General features: G+C 46.4%; 1 pseudogene; it reads right to left on the reverse strand.

Moving 5' to 3' along the window:
* Positions 1 to 5,302: 5,302 nt before the first annotated feature.
* On the reverse strand, positions 5,303 to 6,721 carry Ube2v1-ps21 (ubiquitin conjugating enzyme E2 V1, pseudogene 21; annotated as a pseudogene).
* Positions 6,722 to 25,321: the final 18,600 nt, after the last annotated feature.

Consider the following 25,321-nt stretch of genomic DNA (forward strand, 5'->3'; position numbering starts at 1 on the left):
CCCAGCTCTGGGATGGGAGGCAAGAGGATCAGGAGTTCAAGGTCATCCTTGGCTGCTAGCAAGTTTAAGGCCAGCCTGAGCTACGCAAGACCCTGCGTTCAACAAAAACAGAAAAGGAGAATCAGCTCCCCACCCCTCATTCATTCTCTCTCTCTCTCTCTCTCTCTCTCTCTCTCTCTCTCTCTCTCTCTCTGTGTCGCAGTGTGTATATGTGTATATGTATGTGCTTGTGTGCGTGTGTGCATGTGTACCACAGTATGATTTCAACGTTTAGTCTTTTCTTTTACCATTGGGTCTTAGAGACCAAATTCTACTTGTCAGGCTTGGTGGCCATCACCTTTGCCCACTGTGCCATCTCACCTGCCCCAGCCTGCTTGAGTACAATACTAAGAAGTTATGTCATGCATGCCAAACTCTTTTCAGATATTTCCATATTTCCTGCGACTATCTAAGGACAGTATTATTGTTATCCTTATCTCAAAACAGTGAGCCCCAAGTAAAATGACCCAGTAACCTGTCTAACATTGCCCAGTGCACCCTGTCTTTGGTGAGAACACACTTCCCCAGAAGCCCCTGCACAGCCTGAATTCTCTCCTCTCTTAAAAGTGGGGTTCTATCCATATTTCCTGATTCAAAGATCTCACTTGGAGCCTGGGGTGTAGTTCAACAGTAGAGCACTTGCCCAGCACTCACAAGGCCTGCGTTTCATCCCCAGTACTGTACACAACACACACAACACACAACACACACCACACATACCACACAAATATACACAAACATACCACATATACGCACACCACATACCACACAACACACACACATACATACATACATACACACATACACCACACACACACACCCCACATATACACACATACCACACAAATATATACAAACACACCACACACACACCTACACACACACCACACACACACCACACCACATACACACACACCACACACCACACATACCACATAACACACATACATACATACATACATACACCACACCACACACACACACACACACACATACACAGACCATATATACACACATACCACACAAATATATACAAACACACCACACCACACACCACACACACATACCACACACGCATACACACATATACACACATACACACATACCACCCAAATACACACAAACACACCACACACACATACACACATACCACACACACATACACATACACACACACACATACACACACACACAGTGGAGGGGGGAGGGAAGGAAGAGGGAGACTCTCAATTGTGACTCTTTATGAAATACTTCTCTTTGTTAACTCTGAGGTCACTTCTCTGGATTTCTTAGAGTTTCACCTTTTGCAAGTTCATGGTAATTCCACAAGTCACACAAACAGGCTTGCCAGCACCCATCTGCCACTGCTTTGGCTGTGACTGCACACTGTCCCCTTACCCCCCCCCCCCAATCTTGACCTTCCCCATGTCAGAGGCCAGCTCATTACTCTGTCTCTCTCTTCTTCCTTCATGGTTAGGTGTGGCCTCGTGGCTGAGTTCTGGACAAGGGAATATGCGGTCCCCTGCCTGCACACACATTTTCTGCTTGCTAGTTGGAGAGTGCCAGAGGTGGGTGCTGAGGCCCTGAAGCAGCATCAGTGGAAAGCTCACACCACAGCAACTGGAAAGCCAGAAATACACTTGTGTGCTGCGTACCTGAGCTGGAGTGGTTCTCTGTATGTCCGTCAGCTTCAATGAATGCCTACCCAGTAACCCATCCCAACGTCAGATACTGTGATAACCAATAAACCTTCCCTGCCTCTTCATCTCTGCCTCACCCCTCCATGACTTGCTCCTCGCCCTCCCTCCCTCCCTCCGTGCGCCCTCTGTGTGTTTCCAGCTCCCTTTTCTAACACAGCACCCTCAGCTCTGTGGTGACAACACTCCGTTCTTTGTCTGGGACCTTTACTCTCTTTGTTTTCTCTGTTTTCCCACCTCCATGCCTTCAACTCCTTGCCCCTGCCCTCTTTCCAAGTCTGGCAAAGCCAGGGGTGGGGTGGGCTGGGAGGTGAGGGGGTGGGGGCTGAGTCCCTTCTGCCTGTACTCAGCCAAACGTGAACCAGATAAGCATCCAGACAGACCTGCCCCTTTTGAAATGGCCAAAGGACAGCTCAGAACAGGCTTGCGTACTGGTGAAGGACCTCTCATACTCGGCTCTAGCCACCTCTGACCCCTTTAGTCTTCCAGTTCTCCCTCCTAGCTTCTGTCCCAGCTGCAGGATCCCGGAGAGAAAACAGAGGCATAGGAAATGGCTCTCCTCCTGCCACACCACCAGCCTCATCAGAGAGCCTGTGCCTCTCTGGCATGCCTCCCTGCAGTGGTCTTCTCCTCTTTCTGCTGCTTCTTTATTTTGTTTTATGCTCAATGTGGGGTGCTTGCTTGTGATTCTAGTATTCCTGGGACAGGAGAGTTTTAAGTTTGAGGCCAGCCTGGTTACACAATAATTTTCTGTTGCTGTTGTGGGTGTGCTGTTGTGTTGTATGAATACACAGCTTATCTTTTACTAATTATGATATATTTAAGATGGCTGCAAATTATTTGACATTCCTCACAGTGAACATGGGGGTTTCTGTGGACCTGTGAACACACTCAGCCAAGAGAATGTGGAAGGTAATTTTTGTTTTGCTTTTTAAAATCTCTCTCATCTTTCATCTCTCTCTCTCTCTCTCTCTCTCTCTCTCTCTCTCTCTCTCTCTTTGTGTGTGTGTGTGTGTGTGTGTGTGTGTGTGTGTGTGTGTGTGTGTGTAGTGCTGGAGATGAAACAGAGGCCTTATGAGTGCTGGGCAAGCCACTATGGATGTGTGGAGGTCAAAAGATGTTCTAATTAGCTTCCTATGGCTCTGATAAAATATCGTACAAAAGCATCTTGAAGAGGAAAGGTTTCATCAAAAGCATCTTGAAGAGGAAAGGTTTCATCAAAAGCATCTTGGAGAGGAACTGGTTCATCTTTCACATGCAGACAACACTCCATCACTGAGTGGAGTCAGAGTATTAACTCAAAACAGAAACAGGAACTTGGAAGCAGGAACTGAAATATGGACAGCCTGTGGAGGAACGCTGACTACTGGCTTCTCCTGGCTTGCTCAGTTTGCTGTCTTATCCAACCCAAGACCACTCACCCAGGAGTGGCGCTGACTGCAAACACAAAACTAGCGCCAGTGGTTGGGTGGTTCCTTTCTGGGGTGACCCCCGGAAGCCTCTGGCTACAGAGAGAGTCTCGGGGGCTGGCTCAATCCCTGCAGGGAGGTCTTACTCTACCCAGCCTTAATCAGGAGCTCAGCAGCAAATAGTGGGCAGGTCAGAGAGCCTGCCACACACACTGTGGCTCGGCACCCTGCCTGCAGCTTCTTCAGGCCCACCTTTTACGAGCCCTGGTGCAGCATGCTGCTGCTGGCCCACCCAGCTCCTTGACCTTCTTGCATGGGCTGCAGCTGTTGGCTCCACGATCTTCCCCAAAATTACTGGAGAAGGCAGAAGCCCTGATATCAGGCAATACAGCCTGCTGCCTCGCCTCGCCCCTCCCCTCTGCAGTTCTGAACCTCACTCTTGCAGCTCCAGGTTTCCAAAAGCCCAGGCCCAATTGTCAGCCATACCACAAAACCCAACACTTTCCCCTCCATTTCCCCCAGACCTGAAGGAAGTGAATAAGAACTCCTATCATGCTTTTAAGTAGTGTGTGTGTGTGTGTGTGTGTGTGTGTGTGTGTGTGTGTTGCGTTGCTATTGTTATCGTAAGTCGAATCAGAAGCAGAAAGGAAGGGAGGCCTCCAGGAAGGCTTTGACCTCCTACTTCTTTACTAAGTCAAGGTCCCTGGCTTGTGCAGCAGGGTTTTAATATTTCCAGCGGAACCACAGTCAAGGTGGTAAGGAATGGGGAAGGGTGTGTTTGTAGGGAAAACATTGTTTCTGGAAAGTTGAGAGAGAGGGAAAACACCTGTGTGTTTGTAAAAATGACCTCTGATTCAGCGCGGGAGGAATTGCCAAAGCACCATTTCCCATCACGGTCTCAACTAGAAACCTGCAGTGTCCCGGAACAAAGAAGTCTACTGCAGCTCATTCATACAAGAGATGCCCGCCAGACAGCAATGAAAATCAAGCTACCATTCCTCCAATCGTGGAAGTCATTGCAAATACGTCAGTAGCTGGAAAAGTCCTGACTCAGAAAGTGGCCTATTGAAGGACACCATTTATGTGAGATTCGGGAACCGGCAAGAAGCAACATAACCTGCAGCAGTCTTCCTACTTCAGTCTCCAGTGTTGGGTCGCAGACATGCGACAGCACAAACAGCTGGCTTGCTTTCCTCTTCCTTCTCGATTCCCTTTCTCGATTCCCCTTCTCGATTCCCCTTCTCAATTCCTCTTCTCGATTCCCCTTCTCGATTCCCCTTCTTGGTTCCTCTTCTCGGTTCCTCTCCTCCATTCCTCCTCTTGTTTCCCTTCTTCCTTCTCTTATCCCTACCCACAATAGTTATAGGAAGAGTATTGCCTTACTACTTTTCGTGGTGCTGTGACCAAATACTTGGCACGACACAACTTAGAGGAAGAAGGGCTTCCTGTGGCTCCCTCTCTGAGGAAGTACGGTTCACTGTGGAGGGAATGCATGGTGGCTCGGTGGTGGCAGGGGCGTGCAGCTATGACTCCTCCCCTTCCCACCTCTTTCTGTGTCAGCCCTTCCCTTTTTCATACAGAAAAACATTTGTTTTAGAGAACCGGACAAACCATTTCTTGACCTGGGAGTAAATTACATGCAATTTGCTTTGTTTTGTCTTGGTTTGGTTTGGTTTTTTGAAGACAGGGTTTCTCTGTGTAGCCCTGGCTGTCCTGAAACCTACTTTATAGATCATGCTGGCCTTGAACTCAGAGATCTGCCTGCCTCTGCCAGGATTAAAGGCATGTGCCACTGAAGCCCAGCTAAATGCAATTTTTCTTTTTCTTTTCTTTTTTTTTTTTTTTTTTTTTTTTTTTTTTTTTTTTTTGCAACACAAACGAATTGCTTTTATTTCGGTACATTTAGTGGTCCTGAACAGAGTGGGGAGCATGGCAATGAGCCAGGAGCCAGGCCCACCGATCTGTAAACGATCTGCAAACTGAGAACGTGGTGACACAGAGCTCCTCTGGGTCCCTACCGAGGGTCTGAGGAACAACACTGAAACCTGAGTCTGCAGGGTCAGGGCCTCTATTCCAGCTGTCAGGCTCCACACCAGATCCGATGGGTGGTCAGGGTGATTGAGAGCCCTGTTCAAACCTCTTCAAAGTGTAAAAGCAAAGCAATTATGGGAAAAGGAACAAACTCAGAACCGTGTACACCGAGGATTCTCCGCATGGCCTTTCTCTAGGCATATATCCAAGGACCCTGAGCGCTGACCAGTCTGAGTCGCCCTGTGCCTGCTCTGTTCACCTCTAGATCTGAGCTCAAAGCTTAAGGGCTGATGGTGGTGGCAGGGCCGAGGACCCCGCACTCCCTTCCCAGGCTGGTGGCAGGTCCGGAGCTAAGTGAGGGAGGCCAGGCTCTTCCAACCTCATCTGGTGGCTTCTGGCCACAGCAAGTGTTGGGTGGTGACGGGCAACAAGGGACCTGAGGAGGGGAAAGCAGCACCCTTTGATAAAGGTGGGGAGACGGGAAGCCCTGAGTTCCTCACCCACGGCCAATTTCAGAGGGAAGGGAGGTTACAATCTAAGCTTTGGCCAAGGGTGGGAGTGGAGGAGTGGGGACCATGGCTTGGATGGGGCAATCACTTAAGACTTAAGAAAGCAGGGGTGCAGCCAGAGCGCCCCAAGCCCAGCGGTGGTCAGTCCCATGGCTCCCTGAAGCCTCCCCATCTATTCTAAGGGCCACCACATAGCTGTGGCGGAGGGCGGGGCGGGCAAAGGCAGACCCAGGCCGAGTGCCAGCAGCAGGTGATTGTGTGAGATGTGTCTGTTCACAGTTGCGTTAGCTGTGTCCACTGCTCCCAAAGGAAACCGATTTCAGCACACCTTCTTGATCTCAGAAGTTCAACCAGGCAGTCAGCGGTTACATTGGACAGATGATGTTACACAGCACAACTTAGGATTTTCAAATGGACCATAAGTTAGTATCAGAGCAGTGTCTCAGGATGAAGTCTGAGCGGGGCTTCCTCTCCAGTACTTTGAGGTCTACAGATGGATCTAGAAAATTCACTACTGTGGAAAATGAAGACTTGGGTTGGATGGGGAAGGGAGGCCGGGGCCTTGGTGACTAATTGCTGCAACACTGTTCTTCTGGTGGCTGTGGCAGCTTCATGTTCTCTTTTGACATCATCAAGCGCCTCAGTTCCCGCAGGATGACTTTGATGCTGTGGGAATGCTGCCACTGTGCCAGCACTGCCGTGGCTCGTGGATCCACCACTCCATTGGAACTGCTCACACCGCTCATGTTGACTTGTCACAAATCTCACAGACGGGGGTGCTTCTGGATACTTAGGCCCACACTCTATCTTAAGGCTGTATATTCGATTTTCATAAATTGTTCGTGGAGGCCCAATTATCACGCCTGTCCATCTTGTGAACGTCATGTCCTTGTTGTCCTCCAGACCCCAGCTAACTGTGCCGTCGCCTACTCCTTTCTGGCCTTCTTCCAGCTCTTCCAACAGTCGGGAATTTCGAGGGACTTTTACTCCCGAGCCTGTGGTGGCTGCCATCTTGCGTCCCTGTCGCTCGAAGGCCGGCCCCCTGCAATTTTTAATTCAACAGACTTCAGTCCTTTTTTTCTCTTACATTTTGTAATATATACATATATCACAATATTGTATATAGTATTGTGATATATGATATATAAGTTTAAATTTTGTGTATTTTTCTTTTATTTTACTGTGATATATATGATATATACTGATATATATATGATATATTATATATACATATATCTTTGTGTGTTTTTCCCCCCTTTTTATACAGCAATCTCTTCACACTGCTGAAACTGAGCTTGAACTCCTGGGTGAGTCTCAGGATGCTCAGTTAATCCTCCTGCCTCAGACTTCAGAGAAGCCAGATATCTTATCATACATTTATATTCTTGAGGCCCTATGTGTCTAGAAAAGGTGAGTACTTTCTGGGGCAAGCAAGTCACACATTGCCACATTCTCAGGATACATCACCTCCAGGTCTCTTCTTATTGGTTCACTGTGGCCAACGACGACAGTAAAATCTGAGCCAAGTCACAGGAGGAAGGTCAAAGAAAAGAGGAAAGGCCAGGCCTGCAGAACGCTGCTATTGTGCTGGGCCATCTCAGGGCACTTACTCTCAGGGGCAGAGAATGCTTGCCTGGCATGGAGGAGGTCCTGCATTCGACTTCAAGCTCCGACAAAGGCGAAACAGGTAAAGAATTAATGCCTACAAGGCAGCAAAGACCACAGAGATCTGTACCAGGTTAAAGGGGACACCCAGCTCTGGGGGCGCAAACCCATGCTCTCAACCATTTGGGAAGTCGAGATGGATTGATCATTTGACCCCAGAAATCTAAGCGTTCAAGCCCAGCAGGAAAAACAAAATTGTGTTGGGGTGGGACAGGGGATACTCTGTTGAACAGACATTCTTATATGTTGGAAGCAAATACAGTGGACAGAGCCTGAGGATGCTAGAAAACTGAGTTTAGCAATCAGTCCTTCCTTCCATCCAGGACTGTATATTGTATCTTCCAGCTCTGCCTACTGCATATCTCCCAGCATCTCCAAACAGTACCATCATGTTCAAATCCATCAAAAACAGAGGATTTACCTGTTTTACCTGGGTGCTGACAATCTATGCCTGGGCCCTCATGCTTTTCCCACTAAGACAGCTCTGCAATCCAACAAGGTAACAAGGCTAAGGACCCATAGCTGTTAGAGAGCAACAAGGTAACAAGGCCAAGAACACACAGCGGGTAAAAGATGGGATTTTAATTTCTGATCCTTTAGGCCACTTGCTTTCCATTTTTCACTGTCCCTCCCTCCAATCACCTGGGTTGCTTACCAAGAATAACGACTACTTACAGGATTATTGATCTTTTGGAAATTTAGCCTGAAATAACTAAACTGTTAAAAAAAATGCAAGCTTTTAGGGTTTTTGAGGTAGCTCTGTAGATAAGAGAGTTTGCTACCAAGTCTGACAACATGAGTTTAATACCTGGACCCCACGTGCTGTAAAGAAAGAACCAGTTCTCAGAAGATATCCTCTGACCTGCACATACCCATATGCATACCTTCCAAGTAATTAACTAACTGAATAAATGTAAAAAAATAAAACTTTTATCTTCAAATGACATGTATAAGATGTTAGAAGCTAGAATTCCAAAAATAATTAACTTTATTTGACTCTTAGGAACTGAAATTTGGAAGACAGAGGTTCAAATGATGCTAAATTAGTATACCAGGGAAGGGAGAAAAAGTGTGTGTTTCTATATTGAGAATGGCAGGGGCTTACAGAGATGGAAGGTAGAAGATAAGAAGGATTAATAAACAGAATATAATCACCTATAAACCAGAACCAATGGAGCACGTGCGTGCATGGTGTGCTGTGTTTGTGTGTGTGTGTGTGTGTGTGTGTGTGTGTGTGTGTGAGTGTGTGTGTGTATGTGGATACACATGTGTGTACGTACACATGTGTGTTTTGTTGGGGGTTAAAGCGAGTCTCTTATACATGCTAAGCAAGGAGTCTACTAGTGAGTCACATCATTAGCCCATTTCATTATGAGAAAGGGTCTCCCTAACTGCCCAGACTGGCCTTGAACTTGCAATCCTCCTGCTTCCAGCTCCCAAGTATCTGGGCATTCAAATGTGTGCCACCGCCTGAAATGGAAATTTCTGGTTTCTTTGGAGAGTCACTTGTGTCCTGTGGTGTTTTTCTGGACACTGTCTTATGAGAGGATGCTTTGCTGAGAACAGACACATGGTGTTGGAAGTTGCCTGGATAAAGGGCATGGGATGTTTTGCTAGAGCAGATGCTTGGAAGAACATGTGATGTTTGGAAAGGGTATAAGTACAACCCAACAGACAGTGGGTGATGATGTGGCATTGGGTCACCTTGCCACTCTTTGCTGATCATTGTTTGTCCGGACTTCATAAAGAGAAACGCACCAAAGAACTTCTGGTGTGTCTGGCAGCTTCTTGCCAATTCCTCAGACTCTGGCAGAGCCTGGAGATTTCTTCTGGATCAAATTGCCATTGCTGATTTGTAAATGGTGTGTGTGAGAGGATCAAGCTACCACTGCTAATTTGTGAGAACTGAACTGCTGATATCCTGACCACACAGATAGGATTTGCTCCAAAGAGCTATTTCTGAACAAGCCCATATCCTCCTTTGCCCTAGTAACCTTTCCTTCCCATTACCTCTGGTGGGTGGTGGGCTAGAAAGGAGGTTAAAGCATTTAAATATACTTATTAAAGTAGGTTTTAAAAACATATAAGCCGGGGCTGGGGATTTAGCTCAGTGGTAGAGTGCTTGCCTAGGAAGCGCAAGGCCCTGGGTTCGGTCCCCAGCTCCGAAAAAAAGAACCAAAAAAAAAAAAAAAAAACAAAACAAAACATATAAGCCTACAACCACCTAGTTCAATCACGTCTTGATATACAATTCAAGCCTCTGACACAAAAGTAGCAATACGATCCACTGTTTAAACTCAACATGCACTCTCTCTCTCTCTCTCTCTCTCTCTCCCCCCCCTATTATTTAATTATAATTTTTTAAAGCTCCAGAACACAGGTGAGCCATATTTATATTTTCCAGAATTCTAAAATTATGAGCAAGTTACTATTTAAAACACATTTCAGAGACCGTTTACCCTCATGTTGGTGACAAATATTGTGTCTTACCGCACTTGTGAAAATGATGGGACAATTCCGGCAGGTGCAACATTGTAGCCTTCCAAACAGAGCCGGGAGGTGGGACCTGGAGAAAGCCAAGGCTCTGCTCTGTCCCCAGAGAGAAAATGGAGTTTCAAAGGATAGAATTACAGTTTAGTTTGACAAGCTTTGTTTTTGAGTCTGGAATGGGGCAACATTTCATTCCATGAAATACAGTTAAGAGCAAGACCAGTAGAAGAAGTTGTTCATTTTAAAACACTCCAGGTTGGCCTTAAAGTAGCTGTGTAGCTAAGGGCAGCCTTGATATTCCTGTCTTCTTGCCTCCATCTCGGCAGTGCTGGGATTGCAGTCTTGGACCATCCCAGGCAGTTTATGGAGTTTCGGGTTTGAACTTAGCCTCTCTTGCACTAGGCGAGAGCTCTGCCAAGTGAACCATAACCCCACCCCTGACAGGTAGTTTTATAAAGTCAGAAAATGCCTAAAGAAAGCAGGAAGTAGACTGGTTGCTTGAAGATTGCTTTCCTTGTAAGTCAGGGACACAGAGGGGAACAATGGAAAAGTGACTGGTGGGTAGGCAGCAGGCTACCTCAGGCTGCTTGTCTTGTGCAAGGATTATGGCAAAGGGTACTTCCTTGTCACGACTATTGAAACTGGCCTGTCGGGAAATTTGGCTCTGATCTCTCTAATCCTGACTTCTCAGAAGGTTGAATAAATAGGATAATTTTAGCTTGCTGTGGGAAGTAAGTGGAGCACAAGTGACTCCATTTTTAGTTTGCTCTGCTGGGGCCTAGTTTGGGAGCTGAGCCTTGTGTAGGCTTTTTGTTTAACAGCTGTAATGGTGGTAGGGTGGTAAGGCCTGGGGAAAGCTTGAAGAAAGAGGAGCATTGACAGCCACAGGTCTCAGGGAACAAAAGACTTAAGCTGTAATCACTCAATAGGCCCAATTCCCCAAAAATCAGGGTGCTGAAGACTAGCATTGCACATAGAGATAGGAACAATAAAGTTTAATAAACATAAGATCTGCCAAAAAGCCATTAAACTGGTGGTGGTGCATGCCTTTGGAGCCCAGCACTTTGGAGGCAGTGGCAGGTGGATCTATGAGTTCAAGGACAGCATGGTCTATGAACTGAGTTTCAGGACAGTCAAGGCTATGCAGAAAAACCCTGTCTTGAAAACAAACAGCCCTTAAAATGTACACTTAAGTAAAGAGAATTTATCCAGTTATAGCAGTGTATATCTGTAATCCCAGTTTGAGTGGGGAAGATCTAAAGTTTTCTGTCAGCTTGAGCTAAGTCGCAGGTTAGCCTGGGCTACATAGGGTGACAGGAGGCTGAGCTATCCTGTCAGGATCTAAGAGAGATCGAGAAAATGTATTTGGTTGGTGTGTTCAGGGTGCTCTCTGCCCCATTTTTTTCTTTTCTTTTTTAACATTCTTCTTAAATAACCTTGGTGGCCCGCAGACGTGAATGAATTGCCTGAACTTGTGGCCAGGGAACCACGTGGCAGGTCCACCAGCACTGGGGAGAAAGTCCAGATTGTCTCAGATCTCTGTCTCCAGCTCAGTCTCAGACATCACAGAACACATCAGTGGTTCATTTCTGGTCCTGATAAAAACATGTCCCAGCTCACAGGGCTTATGTTGCTGGCAAGCTTTGACATCAAAGGAGATTAATTTGAAGAGTTTTTCCTCATGCAGGGGGGAAAAAAAAACACCAGGTAATTGAAAAAACTAAGGAAACAAGCTAAGAAAAAAAGCCAAACAAAGAACAATGGTTGGATGATTCATGAGGCGGGGTTCTCCTTTCTCACACGCACATACAATTATTCCAAGATTGCAATCTGCCTGAGGCTGTCTTATTCTCTAATGACCGTATTCTCTTTCAGAATTTTAAGTGTAGGTTAGGCCTGGACTGAGGCAAGAGCAGAAATGAAAGGCCTTTGTTATAAGTAGTGTCTGCCAGTCTTTCCCTTGAGGACCGCGGCCATGACCTCTTGGTCAGCTCCGACGGCGGCTTGGCCACAGTGGCTCCTGACGCACCGTGTGGCTCAGTAGATGTTGCGACCTTTAGAGACATCAGGATGGAAGAGATTTTTTTTTTCTTTTTTTTTTCTTTTTTTTTTTTTTTTCGGAGCTGGGGACTGAACCCAGGGCCTTGCGCTTCCTAGGCAAGCGCTCTACCACTGAGCTAAATCCCCAACCCTATGGAAGAGATTTTTAAAACCTGCTTTGGTTTGCTCTGAGAGACTTGGAGGACCTGTTGCAGTTGAATTATTCCAAGGCCCAGCAACATCTCCCTGCTGTGAAGAGTGCTCTCACTGTTTTAACCAATACTAACCTGGGCACAGCCAATCTGCTTCTCTCCAGACAGGAAGACCCCAGGAAGAGCAGTCAATTCACACTGTTCACAATACACAATGGCTGGGTATCTGTCATTTGTTGAACCATAAGTCTGTATGTTCAACTCCGACCAGATTCAGCAGAGGGGACTTGGATACTTCTCAAAGGAGACCAGGAAATAGTTTGCTCTGAGAATGACAGTTTTCCCTTCACCAGGTTAAACTTAAATCTTTCCCTTAGGGCCTAGCGGGTAGGCGTCAGGGTGGGTGGTGTAAAAAGGCACAAGATTCCAGTCACACATGTGTTACTGGAAAATTGGGTGGGAACCAGCCTGGCCTGAAAGGAACCTGAGAGAGGATATTTTTCTTTGAGGGGCTAAGGGCATGGCTCAATTATAGATGCATTTGCAGAACTCACGAGGCCCTCAGTTGCTTTCTCAGAACTGTTGGGAGGAAACCTGTCAACAATTAAAAACTAGGGAATGGTCTGGGAGTGATGGTACACACTGGTAATCTCAGCAGGTAGGAGAACCACAAGTTCAAGGCCTGCTAGGCTGTGTGAGTCCTGTCTCAAACAAGTAAAATTGATGATGCCCCAGGCTACATCTGGGTTTGGGAAACTGCCTAGAACTTGCTATGGGATCCTCAATGTATCTGCGTCGTCGGTACATGGCTCAGTTCCATACTCTTAGTGCCCCTTAACTAGTATGTGAAGTGAGGCTAAGGTTGGGACCTGGGGTGGGGAGAGATCAAAATGGTCACCTGGTAGAAATCATGGAAGAAACTCTCAACAAATATTAGGTACAGACTGTCAAGACTGTGAAGGCAAAACAACTCTCCTGTAGCAGAAGTCAGCCAGAATTGTAGCTGTTAATTATCTATGTGCTCTTAGATCTAAATTTTCTTGTCTATAAAAGGAGAGAGTTGGAACATATCAGATCCAAGCTGACTTCTAAAGTCTAGAGTTGCACAGTTTGCATTTTTCTATTAAAAACAATAAGGTAGGAGTTGGAACGTGGCTGCCAATAAAGCCCTTGCCTTGGAGGAACAAGGACTTGAGTTTGATTCCTAGCCCTCACCTACAGGTTGGGCACAGCGGTGTGTGCTTGCAAACTCAGGACTGGGGAGAGAGAGAGGAAGATCACCAAGAAGGCTCGAAGCCAGTTTAACTGGTGCACTCCAAGGCAGTGAGAAACCCTGTCTCAAAGGAGGTGAATGACAGTTGAAATTATCCTCTGGCCTCCACTGAAGCTAAAACACTCACACATGGACACACTCATGACTGTCCTAAGCCCTCAAAAAAATTAATGAGTGGAGAGATGGTTCAGCGGTTGAGAGTACTGGCTGCTCTTCCAGAGGTCCTGAGTTCGATTCTCAGTAACCACAGGGTGGCTCACAACCATCTGCAGAGGGATCCCATGCTCTCTTCTGGTGTGTTTGAAGACAGCGACAGTGTACTCACATAAAATAAATAAAGCTTTAAAAAAAGGGGAGGGGGGGAGAAATTAATGAGATAACCAGGCAGTGGTGGCACACACCTTTAATCCCAGCTTTAGGGAGGCAGAGGCAGGTGGATCTCTGGGTTTGAGGACAGCATAGTCTATACAGGAAGTTCCAGGACTGCATAGATAAACTCTATCTTGAAAAACAAAACAAAAAAAAATCACCAAGAAACAAAACAACAACAAAAAACAAGTCTAGTGGCATTCCTAGTTGCAGCACTGGGGAGGCAGATGTGGGGCTTGCTAGACAGACAGGCTTTGACTAATTAGCAAATCTCAGTAAGAGATCCTGTCTCACAAAACAAGGAAACTAGAGAGCCTGAGGAAAGTCGCCTGAAATTGACCTCTGGCTTACATATCTAAATACATGTACACCCACAGACACACACACACACACACACACACACACACACACACACACACACACACACACACACACACGTTAAAAAGAGCCCTTAAGAGCCTTTAAGAAAAGTCAGATTCTATCCATCCATCATCCATTTCCTGTCTCACTCAGACTCTTCAGTTCTCTCTCTCTCTCTCTCTCTCTCTCTCTCTCTCTCTCTCTCTTTCTCTCTCTCTCTCTGTGTGTGTGTGTGTGTGTGAGTGCATATCCTACCCTGAACCTACTTTTATTCTTTAAATGACCTCAAATACTCAGAAATATAGCTACCGATATTCATTTAAACTGTAAGACATGCCTGCAATCCCCAAATTTGCTAGAAGAGGGAGGAGGATGGAAGGTTAGGGTTAACCTGGGCTAGATACACTTTTAAAAAATTTAAACAGGGGCTGGGGATTTAGCTCAGTGGTAGAGCGCTTGCCTAGGAAGCGCAAGGCCCTGGGTTCAGTCCCCAGCTCCGAAAAAAAGAACCAAAAAAAAAAAAAAATTTAAACAAAGCTTATAATGTTCAGAAGTATGAAGAGGATAAGGATTGTCTTGGCTTTGGCTTTGGTGGATTTGGTGGGTCAAGAACGGTGTCTGGAATCTAGGCTGGTCCATCTCGCCTACCTGCTTCCTTGCACACTGGTCCTGAAGTACGTATCTTGTGATCTCAAATGCCTGCAGGGCCAGGCATCGTTGCCCTCTTATGATAGTGCATTTAGAAAGAAGTGGCTGTCACGTATCTGTATCCTAGATTAAGAAAAACAAAACACAGCAAAAACCATTCAGAAAGCCTCCCAGTGGCATGACTGACGGCCGTCCTTTGCCATGAGTGATAGTTTGAATGGGTTTGGTCCTCATAGACTCATGCTTAGGGAGTGGCACTAGTAGGAGATGTGGCCTTGCTGAAGTAGACGAGGTCTTGTTGGAGGACGTGTGTCACTGTCGAGGCAGGCTTTGAGGTTACATGTTTTCAAGCTACACCGAGTTTAGCTCACAGTCTCCTTCTGCTGCCTGTGAAAGGACAGCACAAACACCATTTGTCTCCATTTGAGGACCAGGCCTGATTTTGAAAAAGGCCGTAAGGCGCCAGCTCCAGGAAATGATCCTAAGTCCCAGAAACTAGGCCATAAGACACCGGCTCCAGGGACAGACATAAAATCCAGAACAAGATCATAAAACCCCCTCCCAAAGAACAGCCGAGGATAACCACAAAAATGGGGAAATGTCTTATCTCAGGATGGGCCATCTGAGCTGGGCGGTCCTACCTCATCACATGGTTGAACATTCATGACACAGGAATGCAGACCACTGACCAACTATAGTCTAGCACCCACCAGTGAAATTTTAACTACCTAACCCTTCTAGAGAGTTCTCCTGGCTCCCTATAAGGAGGCCTGTGTGCCTTCATCTGGGGTCGCCATTTTGGAAAATGGTTGACCCCGGAAAGTGGGTTGTTTCTGCGGAATAAACACTCTTTGAATACTGAGTCTGTTGTCTTCCTTCAGCCATTTTCAGACCCTTATACCTGCCGCTCAGCTTGTGGAACTCTCAGCTCCTTCTCCAGCACTGTCTGCCTGCCACCATGTTTTTTTTTTGCTATGATGATAATGAATTAAAGGCTCTGAAACTGTAAGCCAGCCTCAATTAGATGTTTGCCTCTATAAGAGTGGCTGTGCTCACGGTGTCTCTTTATAACAACAAAATCCTAAGACCCCACGACTACACCCAGATCAAGGGAAGCGTGGGCTTAGAGCATTCATTGTTACAATAATCCCACAGCGGAGGCAGAAATCCATCCACACTGCCTCCCATAGCGTGTCACCTGCATGGGAGGAAGCGACAGCTGTCACACAACCCCTTTCGATTCTCATTGTCCTTCCTTCCCACAAGCCTGGAAAGTCTATGGGCTAGGCCAGGGTCAAGATCCAGGGTCAGGAAACAGGAGAGATGGTTTGCTCTGAGGTAAAATCCATGGTTTTCCTTTACAGAATAACCAAAGAAATAGAGTAGCTGTCGGGAAGTAGATGAACAAGGCTGTAATGACTTCCAGCAAACCCACACGGAAGTCTGCTGTGATGGGTCACACCTGCAGTCCTAGCACTGGGAGGCTGAGGCAAGAGGATTGCCATGAGTTCCAGGCCTGCAGAGTGAGAATTGTCTCACAACAACAACACCACACCAAAAACGCTTCATCTCATTTAACGAGCCCAGTCTACCAAAGCATCATTCAAGCTCTTGGCATAAAAGTTTTAAATGATCTGAATGATTTTAAATTTGTATGTGTTTGTGTGAGAGTATGCCATGGGTGCGTAGGTGTCTGAAGAGGCCAGAAGAGGGGGTCAGATCCCCTGGGGCTGGAGTCATAGGCAGTTGTGAACCCAATGCGGGTGCTGGGGAAGGGTCAGGCCTCTGGAAGAGCATTAGTGCTTAGCCCCTGGTTCACCTTCTCCAGGCCGTGTTCCTCTATTGCTGGAGACAGAGTCTCACGGTATAGCCCAGGAATTCCAGGCACAGCCTAGGAGGGCCTGAGTTCAGGGTGAATAGGATCTGCCCGAGTCTCTCTGTATCGCTGAGAACTGGCTACACAGGCTTTCTATCGAGCCCGGACAAGATATACACTGTTTTTGTTTGGGGTTTTGGTACCAGAGTCTTAAGATGTGGTCCAAGATGGCTTCAAACCTGTGTTCTTTCAGCTTTTACCTCCTGAACTCTGGGATTGCACTGGGCACCACCCTGGTTTCCTGGAATGGTTTAGTAACAAATCTACTAATGGTGGGGCCTGTTTCCTCCAGCCGAGTTCCATTCCTGGAGTTCCAGCTTGGGGCCTTCCCCCAAGGCTTTCCTATCCTAACTCCATCTTCTGTTTATTGATCCCCTTGCACTTCAATTGACATTCCCAGGACGTGTCTACCTTGCTGCCTGGGAGTGATAGCTGTGGGCAATGGCTTATAACTCCTTATCTGGTTTCTCTCCTAGGTCTGGATCACCAGTGATCTGCAGATAAAATCAAAGCAGGAGGTAGACTGTGTCCAACTGTAAGTAGAGGCACGGCTGACAAAGCAGTGTACATTTCAGAGGCTGCCTCTTGGCAGAGCAGTAGCCTAGAATGAATGAAGGCCTGGGTTGCATTCCTAGCATCCCTTATAGTGGACAAGGTAGTGAACAACGGGGAGATGAAGTCAGGAAAAAAAGAAGTTCAAGGTTATCCTTGCTGTATAGGAAAGGTAGGGTATGTAAGGCCATAAAAACAAACAGGGAGGTCTGGAGAGATGGCTCCGTGGTTAAGAGCACTGACTGCTTTCCCTGAGGTCCTGAGTTCAATTCCCAGCATCCACATGGTGACTCACAACCATCTGTAATGGGATTCAATGCCCTCTCCTGGTGTGTCTGAAGAAAGATCCAGGGGTTGGGGATTTAGCTCAGTGGTAGAGCGCTTGCCTAGCAAGCTCAAGGCCCTGGGTTCGGTCCCCAGCTCCGGGAGAAAAAAAAAAAAGACAGATCCTGTGTGCTCATATACATAAAATAAATTTTAAAAAAGAAAATAAACTGGGCCTTGGAGATAGCCCAGTGGGTTAAGACACCTGCTGCCAAGTCAGACAACCAGAGGCTGAGGCTCACATGGTGGAAAGCGAGTCACACACACACACACACACACACACACACACACACACACACACACACGAAAAATTAAAAACAAAACCAGCCAAATAACCTACTTCTCCAGACAAACGAAAGCTGGTGTAGGCTTTGCATGTTTCATGGTATAAGTCTACGCACAGTGTCTGTTTAAAATGGTCCATGCCCTGCCACTGTTCCCTCTTCCTGAAGGAAAAAGGCAGCAAACTGGTCTCTAGCATATCAGTGGCCAAGTGTCAGACATATTTCTTTCTCCATGCAGTGAGGCTCTAGTTAAACATCCTGGAATCTTCTCCAAAGGAAGCCGATTACCCTCATAGCTACCCTGGGATTTGGAATTTGCTTCCTTTTGGTTGGTTTTGTTGTTGTTCGGCAGTTCAGACTGGCCTTGAACTCTTACACAGCCAAAGAAGCCCTCGAACATGTGATCCTCCTATGGCTACCTCCCAGGTGTTTGTTTTGAGATTATGGATTCTGCCCACATGAATTTAGGACTGCGTTTTAATTTCTACTTTTACTCCTGCTCTGCGCCTCCTAACGCTGTGAAGCATACTGACCCCTTCACAAAGGGGTACAGAAGGCAATTCCCCCAGCAAAGGCCACCTAGCCCTTCTGCACGTCCCTAGTGAGATGTCTGAGGCTGATCACTTGAGCTGATAGATCTAGGACTACCTTTTCAGAGAATCCCAGATACTCCAAAGTCTCTCTCTCTCTCTCTCTCTCTCTCTCTCTCTCTCTCTCTCTCTCTCTCTCTCTCTGTGTGTGTGTGTGTGTGTGTCAGCCTTACACACAGTGGATGAGCACTGTGAGCAAAATGACCAAGAGTGTGCAATGCAGCTACAGACACCTGATGATAGATAGACTCCAGGCCGCACAGCAGGCCGGAGGGACTAAACATTGATAGAATGTGAAATCAGGGGGTTAAGTTTGCTGAAGACTTGCACAGTGCAACGATGCTGAAAACCCACATGTTGGGACAATGCCTTATACTGAGTCAGCCTTTGCTTTATAGGCCTGGCACAAGAACTCCAGCAGGCAGAGAGGCCAGGCCTGGAGGGCACACCACCCCCCCAGGAATGAGGTGCAGACAAGGGCATGGCATTCCTGCTTGAGCCGCTCTCACCATTGTCTGCCTGCCGCCTTACTGGTCACGACATGTGTGGCATCAGCCCCCTCCTTCTGGCATCCATTAGAACAACACTTGCCAGCCCCAGTCTGGATGTGTCTTTCAGCCTGGCTGTAACTTTCCACTTTCGTGGGGGTGTTTCGAGGGCTTACAAGACCGTCTTTGACAAGTACTCTGCATCAGAAGCTTCGAGAAATTCTTCTGTAGAGGAAACTGGATTTGGCATCAACTAAAACATAACAAGCGTTAGGTTAAAAAATTGCAGGAAGTGGCCTGAGAGATGGCCCAGTGGATACAAGACTGACAGACGGAGCTTCATCCCGGGAGGCCCATGGTGGGGGAAAAACTCCTAAAAGCTGTTATTTCGAGAATGTGTGAGTTTGTGTACACACGAACCTGCATGCGTGCACACAACCATTCACCCAAAATAAGTCAAATGTAGTCAAAGACAAATGAAATAATAGAGTTTGCAGGTGAGTGCAGCTTTCCACCTCTAATAAAAGAAGCATCTTCTGCAGCAGATGCAGGTTATTACAGAGACCCACAGTGGGCCAAAGGGCACAAAATAAATGCCCACGGGGAGTTCAGTCCCAACCGGGACATCTATAACACAACTCCTATGCTTAAACCTCAGGAAACATCTCAGAGGAGGGGACAGAAAAACTGAAAAAGCCAGAGGACCAGGACGTCTCCTGCAAAATGGTATCTTCTGGATGTGACAGGGAAGTTGCACCCATGAACTCCCAATGGCATGGTTGCTTACACTAGACCGTGCCAGCCAACGTGCCACGGTAGATGGGGGAAATTTTCACAGGGCTTAGAAAAAGAGCTACAGGCAAAAATGGGGCATAGGAGGGGATCAGGTTTTTCAAGGAATGAGCACTATGACAGGGTTCTCAGTCAGCCCTAAACAGCCTATACGTAGGCAATGGTAATTTGATTCAGGAGAGAGAGAGAGAGAGAGAGAGAGAGAGAGAGAGAGAGAGAGAGAGAGAGAGAGAAACTACTCTTACATTATAGAAGGGGTCATGAGTTTGAGAGGGTACAGAAGGGACACAGGAGGAAAAGAGAGGGTGGAAAAGATATAAATACAGTATTCATATATAAAATTCTCAAGTAATTAAAACTGAAAAAAGAAAGCCTGAGAAGATAAATTAAAGCTGGGATTGGTTGTGCACACATTTCCCCCCAGTTTTCTGAAGATGTATCTTATATTTATTTGTGAGTTTGTGGTGTGAACACTTGTGGGGTGTCTGCTGGAGCTAAAAGAGAGCAGCGGACCCCTAGAGTTGGAGTCATAGTTGGGAGCTGTGTGTTGGGAATAGAACTCATGTCCTCTGGAAAAGCAGCAGGTATTTTTTTTTTATCACTCAACCATCTGTCCAGCCTGTTGGCCTTGGTTCCTGATCCTGAATGTTGGGTCCTGATATTGAGTCTTGGATCTGATCATGGAATTTAGGTCTTGGTCATGGGTCCTGGCTCCTGAATCCTCAGTCCTGGGATCCTTGGATCCTGGGTCTTGGTCCTAGTTCTGGATCCTGGCCATGCAATTTGAATCCTGGGCCTTTGGGTTTGGGGCCTGGTCTTGGTCCTGGGTCTGACGTGAGGTTCTGAGATTCAGTCCATCATCATTGTGGCGGGAAGCATGGCAGTGTGCAGGCAGGCATGGTGCAGGTGGAGCTGAGGGTTCTACATCTTGTTCTGAAGGCAAACAGGAGAAGACTCGGTTGTGCAGACCTTTAAGAGCAGCACTTGGGAAAAGGAAGCAGAAGGCTCAGGTGTTCAAGGCTAGCTTTGATTACATGGAACCCATCCTAAACAACAAAACAAAAACCAGGAGCTGAGATATAGCTCAGTTGCAGCTATTGTCTTCCTAGGATGCCCAAAGCCCTGGATTCAATTCTCAACACCACAAAAAGGGTATGCAGTGGCAGACCAGTACTTGGGAGCTGGAACAGGAGGATCAGAAGTTCAGACCCAAGGGCTGAGAATGTAGCTGAGTTTATGGCAGAGTTCTTTCCAGAGCTGCAGAAGCCAGATACGGTGGTGGAAACCTGTAATCTGAACACTCACACAGATAGGTAGGTTAGAAGTGCAAGGTCATTCTCATGTCTGTAGTGAGTTCCAGGCCAGCCTGGGATGGATTAAACTCAGTCTTAAAACAGCAACGAAGTTCAAGATTATCCACACTGTATAGCAAGTACACAAGGCCCTGACCCAAAGCAAGCATTTATTTACTCTTAGCCCAATAAGTTTGATCTAAGCTCTGTGGAAGATGTGTTGTTGTAGTTGTTGTTGTTATTGTTTTGTTTGTTTAGACAGGGTCTCAGTCCAAGAAACAGGTGTCTAATTTTCGGGCGTCAGGAGATAACCTTATATTCCTCTTCTTCCCCACCTCCTAAGTTATTATGTCCCACCATGACCAGTTTACATAGTCCTGGAGGTTGAGCTCATAACCGTGTGCATGCCAGGCACCCTACAAACTGAGCCCTACCCCTTCCTCCATGGAAGATATTTTAAGAAAGATGCACTGACTTAGTTCCTGTCTTAGGGTGCCAAGTCCTTCCAGATAGACCGGCTTATTTAGTTCTTTCTCAGTCTTTGGGCAGATAGCAAACTTCTGGAGCATTCCACCTTTCCTTCGTGAGGTGCTGGCAGCAGGTCTTTGCGGGATGGCTGGGAGTATGGAGGTAGCATCCACAGAAGCTCCGAGTCCCGTGCCTACCAGGAAGTATGTGCTCCTTGGACAGGCTCTTCCCAAAGCGTTGGCAGGAGGAGAGGTCAGCAGCACCCTCCTTAGGAAAGAAACACCCCAGTGGATTTGCCCTTAAAATAGCCAGTAGCTGGGGTAGCATGGCAGGGCCTTTTGTACTTGCTATACAGTGTGGATAATCATGGCGTAGTAGGTAAAGGTGCTTGCTGCCAACATGATGACCTGAGTTCAATCCCCAGGAACCTCATAGTGGAAGGAAAGAACCTGCTCTCAAAGGATCTCCTCTGAGCTCTGCATGTGCCTATAGATATGCATAAATGGATACTTATATATATGTATATATACAAAATATATTATACTGTAATATAATATATAACATAAAATATGTTATATAAATGTAATATAAACACTAGATAATATATAATATAATATATAACATATAATGTATAATATATAATATATATTTTGAATACCTCAACACTGAGAAGCGGTTTGGAAGATGGAGCAGACTCACCTCAGACCCAGATTGGCATCCCACGGGCGCATGACCAGTGCCGGATTAACTTCCCCTGCATTCTAATCGAACCTGGCCACAGTCTCATCTTGCTTGATCTATGTAGGAAGGTTGTTTTTTTTTCTATAAGTGTGACCCATGCAACATGTCACACATACAGAAAAGCCCCATTCTTTGTTTCCTTGCTACTCAAATGTAGCTGGTCGCCCTGAGGTGTTTTTTTTTTTCTTTTTGTTTATTTGGTTCGTTGGTTTTTTGGGTTTTTAATTTTAAGCTACAATCCTCAGAGGTGTTAGTGCAGAGACCCAGGAACCACACCTGCCTTGGGTGTGCCTGGAATGCAGCTTGCTTCGTGCACTCCTAGCAGATGAACCACTGACATCTTTCTTCCTTGTAGTTTTGGCTCCTGGCTTTCTCCCCCTCTTGCTTTCTTCACTCCCAACTGCATTTCTTGCTACGTGTAGGGACTAGACGCAGGAAAGGACCAGACAGCTGGTGAGGCAGAGGGGCAGGCTGGTTTAAAAATATCCACTAGTCAGCTGGCCACACGCACCTCACCCAAAGACCTCTGGGAAATGCTGGCTGTCTTCCATGGTCACCAACCACCCACTACCTCTACTCTTCTGCTGAAGGTCTCTCCTTTCTGCTGTGTGTCTTATGAGAATGAAAGGAGAGAGCTAAGAACTTCTGCTTTGGAATAAGAATTTCAATCATAAGCCTTAGCTTCTGTGACCCCATAGGGAATGATAGGCAGCTGTGACTAGCTCTCCTTCAAATAAAGATACAGTCATGACTGGCATACAGAAATTGAAGTGAACGTGTACTAAAGGCTTGGTTTAATGCAATACCGAAGACAATTGTAGGGTGCTACAAAGATGTAAAGGTACACATTCAGGAAAAGCAGTGTTGAAGTACATGAGTAAATTGACCTAAAATTGGCTTGGTGATGTCTTCAAGCCAAACTGTGCTTCTCGAAATCCCCGGGGTTGAAGTTACAATCCCAGGTACTTCAGAAATGTCTGCACTTGAAGCTGGAATCCTGAGGAGGTAAGTATGTTATGTCAGCACAGCGAGACCTAACCCAGCATAAGCGAGAACTTAGAGCAAGAGGATCCTGAGCAGACCCAGGGAGAAGGCCAAGGAGCCCAGCCTCAGAAGCCAGCCCTGGTCATCTATGTCATCTCACAAGCCAGGGTCATTCTCTACCACTGAGCCACGCCCCCACCTCCTGAATCTCCAGTTTGCTTTAAGATTTATTTCATTTGTGCGTGTCTGTCTCTGTCTGTCTGTCTGTCTGTCTGTCTGTCTGTCTCTCTCTCTCTCTCTCTCTCTCACACACACACACACACACACAGAGAGAGAGAGAGAGAGAGAGAGAGAGAGAGAGAGAATGCATTCAAATGTGTGAAGGTACCCACCACTAGGGCCAGACGTGGGGTGAAAATTCTTTGGATCTAGAGTTAATAGATGTTTTTAAACTTCTGTTAGGCCTCAAACCAAGAAAAATGACTGAGGTCCTATTTAACATATCAAAGTGGACCTGGACACAGCTGCCAGGTTCTCCCAGCATCCCTCACTGTTACAGGGCCCTCTTGGCTGGCATGCCCCACACTCTACTGTGAACTCTCCAGCCTGGGGGCTGGGGCTGCTCTTCCTTATATACTCCATTTTGGTTACCCACTCTTTGGGCCCCCTGGATGCTGCTCCTGGTCCCCTCTCTCCCTTCTCTCTTCCTCTCTCTCTCTCTCTCTCTCTCTCTTTCCCTCTCCCTCTCCCTCTCTCATGTTGCAGGGATCTGAACTCTGATTTCTGAATGAACGAACCATAAGCACTCTTACCTGCTGAGTCATCTCTCTGCGTTTTGTTTCTGAGATCAGGTTTCATGCCAGCCTCAAACTCCCTACGTAGTTGAGAATAATCTCAAACTCTTGATCTTTGTGTTTTCACTTCCCAGGAGCTGGGATTAAAAACCATTCTAGTTAGTTTTAACTGTCAACTTGATACAGCCTAAAGTTGTCTGTGAGGAAAGCCAGGATGGGGGAATTGTCTTTATCAGTTGGTCTATGGTCATGTCTGTGAGGGATTGTCTTGACTGACATTTGATAGAAGAGCCTAGCCCACTGTGAGCAGAACTATTCCCTGGGCTAGCTGAACATGAGCCTGAGAAAGTCAGCAAAAATAGAGTCCCTTCATGGTATTCTATCCCTGTCTAGACCTCCTGCTCTGATTTCTGCCTATGATGGGTTGTGTTCTGGAGGGGTGAGATGAAATAAACTTCTCCTCTCTTAAGTTGCTTTTGGTCAGTTTTTTTTTCCTGTTTTTTTTTTTCTTCTTTCAAATCATAGCAACAGAATGAAACTAGGACTCAGGCATGTACCAACCACGCTTGCCTCCTGATTTCTGTTGTTTAAGCAACCCAGTCTGGGTGGTCTGCCGTGAAAGCCCAGGCTGACCAATAGAGGGGCATGTTTGTGATGAGAATCATTTCTATTAGCTGTCTGCAGCCTTCAGAGCTATCTCCCAAACAATCAGATATCCCAGTCAGCAGAGCCTCACATGTGCTAGGCAACCTGTCTATCATGAACTAAAGCATTATCCTGATACAGGTTAATCGCTAATGAGAATTAGTAAGCTACTGTGTGGACCAAATCCAGCTACACTGCCTGGTTTTGTAACGTTTTATTGGAACACAGCCACACTCAGTTCTTCACACACTGCTCGTGGCCATTTCTTGCTACAAAGACAGAGATAAGGATTTGTCATCTAAAAAAATCTCAGATATTTACTATCTTGTCTTGTGAGTGTGTGTATGTGAGTGTTCATGTGTGTGTATTTATGTGTGTGTGAATAAATGTCAATATGTGTAAGTGTGTATGTGTGTGTAAGTGTGTATTTGTGATTGTGTGCATGTATGTGTATATATGTGTGAGTGTGTGTTTGTATGTGTGAGTGTTTATGCGTGAGTGTGTATATGTATGAGTACATATATGTAGGCATGTCTGTGTGTGTCTTTGTGTCTGAGTGTAAGTGTGTGTGTGTGTGTGTGTGTGTTCATACAAGCAGAGACCAGAGAATGATGTCCACTTTCTTCTTCTATCACTCTTCACCTTTGATTTTGAGGCAGAACCTCTCAACAAACATGGAGCTCAACGACGAGTGAATGTCCCTACCTGGGATCGTCCTGTCTTCCCCAAGGCTGGGATTACAGGTGCAGCCTGCTATAGCTGGATGTTTTGGTTTTTTGTTTTTTTTAAGACAGGGTTTCTCTATGTAA

This window comes from Rattus norvegicus, chromosome 8, assembly GCF_036323735.1.
Source record: "Rattus norvegicus strain BN/NHsdMcwi chromosome 8, GRCr8, whole genome shotgun sequence".
Taxonomy (NCBI): Eukaryota; Metazoa; Chordata; class Mammalia; order Rodentia; family Muridae; genus Rattus; species Rattus norvegicus.